Below are 14,239 nucleotides of genomic sequence, written 5' to 3'. Positions count from 1 at the left end.
TGTATTGGATTGTGTTGGATTGGATTGGATTGGATTGGAATGGATTGGATGGCGTTACTTGGATTGGATTGGATGCGGTTACTTGGATTGGATTGGATTGGATCGGATGCCGTTAATTGGATTTGATTCAATTGGATTGGATGCCGTTACTTGGATGGATTGGATTGGATTGGATTCGATGCCGTTACTTGGATTGTATTGAATTGGATTGAATTGGATTGGATTGGAATGGTTTGGATGCCGTTACATGGGTTGAATTGGATTGGATTGGATTGGATTGGATGCCGCGACTTTGTTTGGATTGGATTGGATTGGATTGGACTGGATGCCATTACTTGGATTGGATTGGATTGGATTAGATTGGACGTGATTGGATGCCGTTACTTGGATTGGATTGGATTTGATTGGATTGGATGCCGGTACTTGGATTGGATTGGATTGGATAGGATTGGATTGGATTGGATTGGATTGGATTGGATTGGATTGGATTGGAGTGGATTGGATTGGATGCCGATACTTGGATTGGATTAGATGCCGTTACTTGTATTGGACTGGATTGGATTGGATTGGATTGGATTGGTTGCTGTTACTTGGATTGGATTGAATTGGAGTGGATTGGATTGGATTGGACTGATTTGGATGCCGTTATTTGGGATGGATTGGATTGGATTGGATTGGATTGGATGCCGTTACTTGGATTGGATTGGATTGGATTGGATGCCGTTACTTGGTTTGGATTGGTTTGCATTGGATTGGATTGGATGCCGTTACTTGGATTGGATTGGATTGGATTGGATAGGATTGGACGCCGGTACTTGGATTGGATTGGATTGGATTGGATTGGTTGCCGTTCCTTGGATTGGATTGAATTGGAGTGGATTGGATTGGATTGGACTGATTTGGATGCCGTTACTTGGGATGGATTGGATTGGATTGGATTGGATGCCGTTACTTGGATTGGATTGGATTGGATTGGATGCCGTTACTTGGTTTGGATTGGATTGGATTGGATGCCGTTTCTTGGATTGGATTGGATTGGATAGGATTGGATGCCGGTACTTAGATTGGATTGGATTGGATTGGATTGGATTGGATTGGATTGGATTGGATAGGATGCTGAAACTTCGATTGGATTGGATACGATTGGATTGGTTGCCGTTACTTGGATTGGATTGGATTGGATTGGATTGGATTGGATGACGTTACTTGGATTGGATTGAATTGGATTGGATTGGATGCCGTTAGTTGGATTGGATTGGATTGGATTGGGTTGGATTGGATTGGATGCAGTTACTTGGATTGGATTGGATTGGATTGGAATGGATTGGATGCCCTTTCTTGGATTGGATTGAATTGGTTTGAATTGGATTGGATTGGACTTGTTTTGAGGCTGTTTCATGGGTTGGATTGGATTGGACTGGATTGGATTGGATTGGATTGGATTGGATGCCGTTCCTTGCATTGGATTGGATTGGATTGGATTGGATTGGATTGGATGACGTTACTTGGATTGGATTGGATTGGATTGGATGCCGTTACTTGGATTGGATTGCATTGGATTGGATTGGATGCAGTTACTGTATTGGATTGGATTGGTTTGGATTGGAAGCCGTTACTTGGATTGGATTGTATTGGATTGGATGCCGTTACTTGGATTGGATTGGATTGGATTGGATTCGATGCCGTTACTTGTATTGGATTGGATTGGATTGGATTCGATAGGATTGGATTGGATTGGATGCCGTTCCTTGGATTGGACTCGAATGCATTGGATTGGATGCCGTTACTTGGATGGGATTGGATTGTATTGGATTGGATGCCGTTACTTGGATTGGATTGGATTGGATTGAATTGGATTGGATGGGATGCCGTTACTTGGATTGGATTGAATTGGATTGGATTGGATGCCGTTACTTGGATTGGATTGGATTGGATTGGAATGGATTGTTTTGGATTGGATTGGATTGGATTGGATTGGATGCCGTTCCTTGGATTGGATTGGATTGGATTGGATTGAATTCGATTCGATTCGATTCGATTCGATTGGATTGGCTTGGATTGGATTGGATGCCGTTACTTGGATTGGATTGGATTGGATTGGATGTCGTTACTTGGATTGGATTGGATGGGGTTACTTGGATAGGATTGGATTGGAGCCGTTACTTTGATTGGATTGGATTGGATTGGATTGGATGTATTTACTTGGATTGTATTGGATTGTGTTGGATTGGATTGGATTGGATTGGAATGGATTCGATGCCGTTACTTGGATTGGATTGGATTAGATTGTATTGGATTGGATTGGACGTGATTGGATGCCGTTACTTGGATTGGATTGGATTTGATTGGATTGGATAGGATTGGATGCCGGTACTTGGATTGGATTGGATTGGATTGGATAGGATTGGATTGGATTGGATTGGATTGGATTGGATTGGATTGGATTGGATGCCGATACTTGGATTGGATTAGATGCCGTTACTTGGATTGGACTGGATTGGATTGGATTGGATTGGTTGCCGTTACTTGGATTGGATTGAATTGGAGTGGATTGGATTGCATTGGACTGATTTGGATGCCGTTACTTGGGATGGATTGGATTGGATTGGATTGGATTGGATTGGATTGGAATGGTTTGGATGCCGTTACATGGGTTCAATTGGATTGGATTGGATTGGATTCGATGCCGTTACTTGGATTGTATTGAATTGGATTGAATTGTATTGGATTGGAATGGTTTGGATGCCGTTACATGGGTTGAAATGGATTGGATTCGATTGGATTGGATGCCGCGACTTTGTTTAGATTGGATTGGATTGGACTGGATGCCATTACTTGGATCGGATTGGATTGGATTAGATTGGATTGGATTGGATAGGATTGGACGTGAGTGGATGCCGTTACTTGGATTGGATTGGATTTGATTGGATTGGATAGGATTGGATGCCGGTACTTGGATTGGATTGGATTGGATTGGATTGGATAGGATTGGATTGGATTGGATTGGAGTGGATTGGATAGGATACCGATACTTGGATAGGATTAGATGCCGTTACTTGCATTGGACTGGATTGGATTGGATTGGATTGGTTGCTGTTACTTGGATTGGATTGAATTGGAGTGGATTGGATTGGATTGGACTGAGTTGGATGCCGTTATTTGGGATGGATTGGATTGGATTGGATTGGATTGGATTGGATTGGATTGGATAGGATTGGACGCCGGTACTTGGATTGGATTGGATTGGATTGGATTGGATTGGTTCCCGTTACTTGGATTGGATTGAATTGGAGTGGATTGGATTGGATTGGACTGATTTGGATGCCGTTACTTGGGATGGATTGGATTGGATTGGATTGGATTGGATTGTATTGGATGCCGTTACTTGGATTGGATTGGATTGGATTGGATAGGATTGGATGCCGGTACTTAGATTGGATTGGATTGGAGTGGATTGGATTGGATTGGATTGGATTGGATTGGATTGGATTGGATTGGATTGGATGCCGTTACTTGGATTGGATTGGATTGGATTGGATAGGATTGGATGCCGGTACTTAGATTGGATTGGATTGGAGTGGATTGGATTGGATTGGATTGGATTGGATGCTGAAACTTCGATTGGATTGGATTGGATACGATTGGATTGGTTGCCGTTACTTGGATTGTATTGGATTGGATTGGATTGGATTCGATTGGATTGGATTGGATTGGATGACGTTACTTGGATTGGATTGAATTGGATTGGATTGGATGCCGTTACTTGGATTGGATTGGATTGGATTGGGTTGGATTGGATTGGATGCAGTTACTTGGATTGGATTGGATTGGATTGGATTGGAGTGGATTGGATGCCCTTTCTTGGATTGGATTGAATTGGTTTGAATTGGATTGGATTGGACTGGTTTTGAGGCCGTTTCATGGGTTGGATTGGATTGGACTGGATTGGATTGGATTGGATTGGATGCCGTTCCTTGCATTGGATTGGATTGGATTGGATTGGATTTGATTTGATTGGATTGGATTGGATTGGATTGGATTGGATGACGTTATTTGGATTGGATTGGATTGGATTGGATTGAATGCCGTTACTTGGATTGGATTGGATTGGATTGGATTGGATTGGATTGGATGCAGTTACTTGGATTGGATTGGATTGGATTGGAATGGAAGCCGTTACTTGGATTGGATTGGATTGGATAGGATTGGCTTGGATTGTATTGGATTGGATTGGATTGGATGCCGATACTTGGATTGGATGACATGCCGTTACTTGGATTGGACTGGGCTGGATTGGATTGGATTGGATTCGTTGCCGTTACTTGGATTGGATTGAATTGGAGTGGATTGGATTGGATTGGACTGATTTGGATGCCGTTACTTGGGATGGATTGGATTGGATTGGATTGGATTGGATTGGATTGGATTGGATTGGATTGGATTGAATTGGATTGGACTGGATAGGATACGATTGGATTGGATTGGATTGGATTGGATGCCGTTACTTGGATTGGATTGGATTGGATTGGATGCCGTTAGTTGGATTCGGTTGGATGGGATTACTTGGATAGGATTGGATATGATGCCGTTACCTGGATTGGATTGGATTGGATTGGAATGGATGTATTTACTTGCATTGTATTGGATTGTGTTGGATTGAATTGGATTGGATTGGAATGGATTGGATGCCGTTACTTGGATTCGATTGGATGCGGTTACTTGGATTGGATTGGATTGGATTGGATTCGATGCCGTTACTTGGATTGTATTGAATTGGATTGAATTGGATTGGATTGGAATGGTTTGGATGCCGTTACATGGGTTGAATTGGATTGGATTGGATTGGATTGGATGCCGCGACTTTGTTTGGATTGGATTGGATTGGATTGGACTGGATGCCATTACTTGGATTGGATTGGATTGAATTGGATTAGATTGGATTGGATTGGATTGGATTGGACGTGATTGGATGCCGTTACTTGGACTGGATTGGATTTGATTGGATTGGATAGGATTGGATGCCGGTACTTTGATTGGATTGGATTGGATAGGATTGGATTGGATTGGATTGAATTGGATTGGATTGGATTGGATTGGAGTGGATTGGATTGGATGCCGATACTTGGATTGGATTAGATGCCGTTACTTGGATTGGACTGGATTGGATTGGATTGGATTGGATTGGTTGCTGTTACTTGGATTGGATTGAATTGGAGTGGATTGGATTGGATTGGACTGATTTGGATGCCGTTATTTGGGATGGATTGGATTGGATTGGATTGGATTGGATGCCGTTACTTGGATTGGATTGGATGGATTGGATGCCGTTACTTGGTTTGGATTGGATTGGATTGGATTGGATTGAATGCCGTTACTTGGATTGGATTGGATTGGATAGGATTGGACGCCGGAACTTGGATTGGATTGGATTGGATTGGATTGGATTGGTTGCCGTTCCTTGGATTGGATTGAATTGGAGTGGATTGGATTGGATTGGACTGATTTGGATGCCGTTACTTGGGATGGATTGGATTGGATTGGATTGGATTGGATGCCGTTACTTGGATTGGATTGGATTGGATGCCGTTACTTGGTTTCGATTGGATTGGACTGGATGCCGTTTCTTGGATTGGATTGGATTGGATTGGATAGGATTGGATGCCGGTACTTAGATTGGATTGGATTGGATTGGATTGGATTGGATTGGATTGGATTGGATAGAATGCTGAAACTTCGATTGGATTGGATTGGATACTATTGGATTCGTTGCCGTTACTTGGATTGGATTGGATTGGATTGGATTGGATTGGATTGGATTGGATTGGATTGGTTTGGATTGGATGACGTTACTTGCATTGGATTGAATTGGATTGGATTGGATGCCGTTACTTGGATTGGATTGGATTGGATTGGGTTGGATTGGATTGGATGCAGTTACTTGGATTGGATTGGATTGGATTGGAATGGATTGGATGCCCTTTCTTGGATTGGATTGAATTGGTTTGAATTGGATTGGATTGGACTTGTTTTGAGGCTGTTTCATGGGTTGGATTGGATTGGACTGGATTGGATTGGATTGGATTGGATGCCGTTCCTTGCATTGGATTGGATTGGATTGGATTGGATTGGATGACGTTACTTGGATTGGTTTGGATTGGATTGGATGCCGTTATTTGGATTGGATTGGATTGGATTGGATTGGATTGGATTGGATGCAGTTACCTGTATTGGATTGGATTGGTTTGCATTGGAAGCCGTTACTTGGATTGGATTGCATTGGATTGGATGCCGTTACTTGGATTGGATTGGATTGGATTGGATTGGGTTCGATGCCGTTACTTGGATTGGATTGGATTGGATTGGATTCGATGCCGTTACTTGGATTGTATTGAATTGGATTGAATTGGATTGGATTGGAATGGTTTGGATGCCGTTACATGGGTTGAATTGGATTGGATTGGATTGGATTGGATGCCGCGACTTTGTTTGGATTGGATTGGATTGGATTGGACTGGATGCCATTACTTGGATTGGATTGGATTGGATTGGATTAGATTGGATTGGATTGGATTGGATTGGACGTGATTGGATGCCGTTACTTGGATTGGATTGGATTTGATAGGATTGGATAGGATTGGATGCCGGTACTTGGATTGGATTGGATTGGATAGGATTGGATTGGATTGGATTGAATTGGATTGGATTGGATTGGATTGGAGTGGATTGGATTGGATGCCGATACTTGGATTGGATTAGATGCCGTTACTTGGATTGGACTGGATTGGATTGGATTGGATTGGATTGGTTGCTGTTACTTGGATTGGATTGAATTGGAGTGGATTGGATTGGATTGGACTGATTTGGATGCCGTTATTTGGGATGGATTGGATTGGATTGGATTGGATTGGATTGGATGCCGTTACTTGGATTGGATTGGATGGATTGGATGCCGTTACTTGGTTTGGATTGGATTGGATTGGATTGGATTGAATGCCGTTACTTGGATTGGATTGGATTGGATAGGATTGGACGCCGGAACTTGGATTGGATTGGATTGGATTGGATTGGATTGGTTGCCGTTCCTTGGATTGGATTGAATTGGAGTGGATTGGATTGGATTGGACTGATTTGGATGCCGTTACTTGGGATGGATTGGATTGGATTGGATTGGATTGGATGCCGTTACTTGGATTGGATTGGATTGGATGCCGTTACTTGGTTTGGATTGGATTGGACTGGATGCCGCTTCTTGGATTGGATTGGATTGGATTGGATAGGATTGGATGCCGGTACTTAGATTGGATTGGATTGGATTGGATTGGATTGGATTGGATTGGATTGGATAGGATGCTGAAACTTCGATTGGATTGGATTGGATACTATTGGATTCGTTGCCGTTACTTGGATTGGATTGGATTGGATTGGATTGGATTGGATTGGATTGGTTTGGATTGGATGACGTTACTTGCATTGGATTGAATTGGATTGGATTGGATGCCGTTACTTGGATTGGATTGGATTGGATTGGGTTGGATTGGATTGGATGCAGTTACTTGGATTGGATTGGATTGGATTGGAATGGATTGGATGCCCTTTCTTGGATTGGATTGAATTGGTTTGAATTGGATTGGATTGGACTTGTTTTGAGGCTGTTTCATGGGTTGGATTGGATTGGACTGGATTGGATTGGATTGGATTGGATGCCGTTCCTTGCATTGGATTGGATTGGATTGGATTGGATTGGATTGGATTGGATTGGATGACGTTACTTGGATTGGTTTGGATTGGATTGGATGCCGTTATTTGGATTGGATTGGATTGGATTGGATTGGATTGGATGCAGTTACCTGTATTGGATTGGATTGGTTTGCATTGGAAGCCGTTACTTGGATTGGATTGCATTGGATTGGATGCCGTTACTTGGATTGGATTGGATTGGATTGGATTGGATTCGATGCCGTTACTTGTATTGGATTGGATTGGATTGGATTCGATAGGATTGGATTGGATTGGATGCCGTTCCTTGGATTGGATTCGATTGCATTGGATTGGATGCCGTTACTTGGATGGGATTGGATTGGATTGGATGCCGTTACTTGGATAGGATTGGATTGGATTGAATTGGATTGGATGGGATGCCGTTACTTGGATTGGATTGAATTGGATTGGATTGGATGCCGTTACTTGGATTGGATTGGATTGGATTGGATTGGATTGGATTGTTTTGGATTGGATTGGATTGGATTGGATTGGATGCCGTTCCTTGTATTGGATTGGATTGGATTGGATTGGATTGGATTCGATTCGATTCGATTCGATTCGATTGGATTCGATTGGATTGGATTGGATTGGATTGGATTGGATTGGATGCCGTTACTTGGATTGGATTGGATTGGATGTCGTTACTTGGATTGGATTGGATGGGGTTACTTGGATAGGATTGGATTGGAGCCGTTACTTTGATTGGATTGGATTGGATTGGATTGGATGTATTTACTTGGATTGTATTGGATTGTGTTGGATTGGATTGGATTGGATTGGAATGGATTCGATGCCGTTACTTGGATTGGATTGGATTAGATTGGATTGGATTGGATTGGACGTGATTGGATGCCGTTACTTGGATTGGATTGGATTTGATTGGATTGGACAGGATTGGATTGGACTGATTTGGATGCCGTTACCTGGGATGGATTGGATTGGATTTGATTGGAATGGTTTGGATGCCGTTACATGGGTTCAATTGGATTGGATTGGATTGGATTGGATGCCGTTACTTGGATGGATTGGATTGGATTTGATTCGATGCCGTTACTTGGATTGTATTGAATTGGATTGAATTGGATTGGATTGGAATGGTTTGGATGCCGTTACATGGGTTGAAATGGATTGGATTCGATTGGATTGGATGCCGCGACTTTGTTTGGATTGGATTGGATTGGACTGGATGACATTACTTGGATCGGATTGGATTGGATTAGATTGGATTGGATTGGATTGGATTGGACGTGATTGGATGCCGTAACTTGTATTAGATTGGATTTGATTGGATTGGATAGGATTGGATGCCGGTACTTGGATTGGATTGGATTGGAGAGGATTGGATTGGATTGGATTGGATTGGATTGGATTGGAGTGGATTGGATTGGATGCCGATACTTGGATTGGATTAGATGCCGTTACTTGGATTGGACTGGATTGGATTGGATGCCGTTACTTGGTTTGGATTGGATTGGATTGGATGCAGTTACTTGGTTTGGATTGGATTGGATTGGATTGGATTGGATGCCGTTACTTGGATTGGATTGGATTGGATAGGATTGGACGCCGGTACTTGGATTGGATTGGATTGGATTGGATTGGATTGGTTGCCGTTACTTGGATTGGATTGAATTGGAGTGGATTGGATTGGATTGGACTGATTTGGATGCCGTTACTTGGGATGGATTGGATTGGATTGGATTGGATTGGATTGGATGATGCCGTTACTTGGATTGGATTGGATTGGATTGGATAGGATTGGATGCCGGTACTTAGATTGGATTGGATTGGATTGGATTGGATTGGATTGGATTGGATTGGATTGCATTGGTTGGATTGGATGCTGAAACTTCGATTGGATTGGATTGGATACGATTGGATTGGTTGCCGTTACTTGGATTGGATTGGATTGGATTGAATTGGATTGGATTGGATTGGATTGGATTGGATGACGTTACTTGGATTGGATTGGATTGGATTGGATTGGATTGGATTGGATTGGATTGGATTGGATTGGATTGGATGCCGTTACTTGGATTGGATTGGATTGGATGGGGTTGGATTGGATTGGATGCAGTTACTTGGATTGGATTGGATTGGATTGGATTGGATTGGAGTGGATTGGATGCCCTTTCTTGGATTGGTTTTGAGGCTGTTTCATGGGTTGGATTGGATTGGACTGGATTGGATTGGATTGGATTGGATTGGATGCCGTTCCTTGCATTGGATTGGATTGGATTGGATTGGATTTAATTGGATTGGATTGGATTGGATTGGATTGGATTGGATTGGTTTGGATGACGTTATTTGGATTGGATTGGATTGGATTGGGTTGGATTCGGTTACTTGGATTGGATTGGATTGGATTGGATTGGATACAGTTACTTGGATTGGATTGGATTGGATTGGATTGGAAGCCGTTACTTGGATTGGATTGGATTGGATTGGATTGGATGCCGTTACATAGGATTGCATGCCGGTATTTGGATTGGATTGGATTGGAATGGATTACATGCTGAAACTTCGATTGGATTGGATTGGATTCGATTGGATTGGCTGCCGTTACTTGGATTGGATTGGATTGGATTGGATTGGATTCGATTGGATGACGTTACTTGGATTGGATTGAATTGGATTGGATTGGATGCCGTTACTTGGATTGGATTGGATTGGATTGGATTGGATTGGATTGGACTGGATTGGATGCAATTACTTGGATTGGATTGAATTGGATTGGATTGGATTGGATGTCCTTTCTTGGATTGGATTGAATTGGTTTGAATTGGATTGGATTGGACTGGTGTTGAGGCCGTTTCATGGGTTGGATTGGATTGGATTGGATTGGATTGGATGCCGTTCCTTGCATTGGATTGGATTGGATTGGATTGGATGACGTTACTTGGATTGGATTGGATTGGATTGGATGCCGTTACTTGGATTGGATCGCATTGAATTGGATTGGATTGGATTGGATTGGATGCCGTTACTTGGATTGGATTGGATGCCGTTACGTGAATTGGATTGGATTTGATTGGATTGGAAAGGATGCCGTTACTTGGATTGGATTGGATTGGATTGGATTCCGTTACTTGAATTGGATTGGATTGGACTGGATGCCGTTTCTTGGAATGGATTGGATTGGATTTCATTGGATTGGATTGGATCGGATGCCGTTACTTGGATTGGATTGGATTGGATTGAATTGGATGCCGTTACTAGGATTGTGTTGGATTGGATTGGATTGGATTGGATTGCCGTGGATTGGATTGGATGCGGTTACATGGATTGGATTGGATTGGATTGAATGCCGTTACTTGGATTGGATTCTATTTGATTGGATTGCATTGGATGCCGTTCCTTGGATTGGATTGGATTGGATGCCGTTACTTGGATTGGATTTGCTTGGATTGGATTGGATTGGATTGGATTGGATGGGGTTGGATTGGATTGGATGCAGTTACTTGGATTGGATTGGATTGGATTGGATTGGATTGGAGTGGATTGGATGCCCTTTCTTGGATTGGATTGAATTGGGTTGAATTGGATTGGATTGGACTGGTTTTGAGGCTGTTTCATGGGTTGGATTGGATTGGACTGGATTGGATTGGATTGGATTGGATTGGATTGGATGCCGTTCCTTGCATTGGATTGGATTGGATTGGATTGGATTTAATTGGATTGGATTGGATTGGATTGGATTGGATTGGATTGGTTTGGATGACGTTATTTGGATTGGATTGGATTGGGTTGGATTCGGTTACTTGGATTGGATTGGATTGGATTGGATACAGTTACTTGGATTGGATTGGATTGGATTGGATTGGAAGCCGTTACTTGGATTGGATTGGATTGGATTGGATTGGATGCCGTTACTTGGATTGGATTGGATTGGATTGGATTGGATTGGATTCGATGCCGTTACTTGTATTGGATTGGATTGGATTGGATTGGATTGGATTGGATGCAGTTACGTGGATTGGATTGGATTGGATTGGATTGGAAGCCGTTACTTGGATTGGATTGGATTGGATTGGACGCCGTTACTTGGATTGGATTCGATTGCATTGGATTGGATGCCGTTACTTGGATGGGATTGGATTGGATTGGATTGGATGCCGTTACTTGGATTGGATTGGATTGGATTGGATTGAATTGGATTGGATGGGATGCCGTTACTTGGATTGGATTGAATTGGATTGGATTGGATGCCGTTACTTGGATTGGATTGCGTTGGATTGGATTGTTTTGGATTGGATTGGATTGGATTGGATTGGATTGGATTGGATGCCGTTCCTTGGATTGGATTGGATTGGATTGGATTGGATTGGATTGGATTGGATTGGATTGGATTGGATTGGAATGGACTAGACTGGATGCCGTTACTTGGATTGGATTGGATTGTGTTAGATTGGATTGGATTGGATTGAATTGGATTGGATTCGATTGGATTCGATTGGATTCGATTGGATTCGATTGGATTGGATTGGATTGGATAGGATTGGATTGGATGCCGTTACTTGGATTGGATTGGATTGGATTGGATGCCGTTACTTGGATTGGATTGGATTGGATTGGAAAGGATTGGATGCCGGTACTTAGATTGGATTGGATTGGATTGGATTGGATTGGATTGGATTGGATGCTGAAACTTCGATTGGATTGGATTGGATACGATTGGATTGGTTGCCGTTACTAGGATTGGATTGAATTGGATTGGATTGGATGCCGTTACTTGGTTTGGATTGGATTGGATTGGATGCCGTTACTTGGATTGGATTGGATTGGATTGGATAGGATTGGATGCAGGTACTTAGATTGGATTGGATTGGATTGGATTGGATTGGATTGGATTGGATGCTGAAACTTCGATTGGATTGGATTGGATACGATTGGATTGGTTGCCGTTACTTGGATTGGATTGGATTGGATTGGATGAGATTGGATTGGATTGGATTGGATTGGATGACGTTACTTGGATTGGATTGAATTGGATTGGATTGGATGCCGTTACTTGGATTGGATTGGATTGGATTGGGTTGGATTGGATTGGATGCAGTTACTTGGATTGGATTGGATTCGATTCGATTGGAGTGGATTGGATGGCCTTTCTTGGATTGGATTGAATTGGTTTGAATTGGATTGGATTGGACTGGTTTTGAGGCCGCTTCATGGGTTGGATTGGATTGGACTGGATTGGATTAGATTGGATTGGATTGGATGCCGTTCCTTGCATTGGATTGGATTGGATTGGATTGGATTTAATTGGATTGGATTGGATTGGATTGGATGACGTTATTTGAATTGGATTGGATTGGATTGGATTGGATGCCGTTACTTGGATTGGATTGGACTGGATTGGATGCAGTTACTTGGATTGGATTGGATTGGAAGCCGTTACTTGGATTGGATTTTATTGGATTGGATTGGATTGGATTGGATTCGATGCCGTTACTTGTATTGGATTGGATTGGATTGGATTCGATAGGATTGGATTGGATTGGATGCCGTTACTTGGATTGGATTCGATTGCATTGGATTGGATGCCGTTACTTGGATGGGATTGGATTGGATTGGATTGGATGCCGTTACTTGGATTGGATTGGATTGGATTGAATCGGATTGGATGGGATGCCGTTACTTGGATTGGATTGAATTGCATTGGATTGGATGCCGTTACTTGGATTGGATTGGATTGGATTGGATTGTTTTGGATTGGATTGGATTGGATTGGATTGGATTGGATTGGATTGGATTGGATTGGATTGGATGCCGTTCCTTGGATTGGATTGGATTGGATTGGATTGGATTGGATTGGAATGGACTGGACTGGATGCCGTTACTTGGATTGGATTGGATTGTGTTATATTGGATTGGATTGGATTGAATTGGATTGGATTCGATTGGATTCGATTGGATTCGATTGGATTCGATTGGATTCGATTGGATGCCGTTACTTGGATTGGATTGGATTTGATTGGATTGGATAGGATTGGATGCCAGTACTTGGATTGGATTGGATTGGATTGGATAGGATTGGATTGGATTGGATTGGATTGGAATGGATTGGATTGGATTGGATTGGATTGGATTGGATTGGATTGGATGCCGATACTTGGATTGGATTAGATGCCGTTACTTGGATTGGACTGGATTGGATTGGATTGGATTGGATTGGTTGCCGTTACTTGGATTGGATTGAATTGGAGTGGATTGGATTGGATTGGACTGATTTGGATGCCGTTACTTGGGATGGATTGGATTGGATTGGATTGGATTGGATGCCGTTACTTGGATTGGATTGGATTGGATTGGTTAGGATTGGATGCCGGTACTTGGATTGGATTGGATTGGATTGGATTGGTTGCCGTTACTTGGATTGGATTGAATTGGAGTGGATTGGATTGGATTGGACTGATTTGGATGCCGTTACTTGGGATGGATTGGATTGGATTGCATTGGATTGGACTGGATGCCGTTA

This window comes from Mustelus asterias, chromosome 21 (assembly GCF_964213995.1).
Source record: "Mustelus asterias chromosome 21, sMusAst1.hap1.1, whole genome shotgun sequence".
Lineage (NCBI taxonomy): Eukaryota > Metazoa > Chordata > Chondrichthyes > Carcharhiniformes > Triakidae > Mustelus > Mustelus asterias.
Note: the sequence above shows the minus strand (reverse complement) of the source record.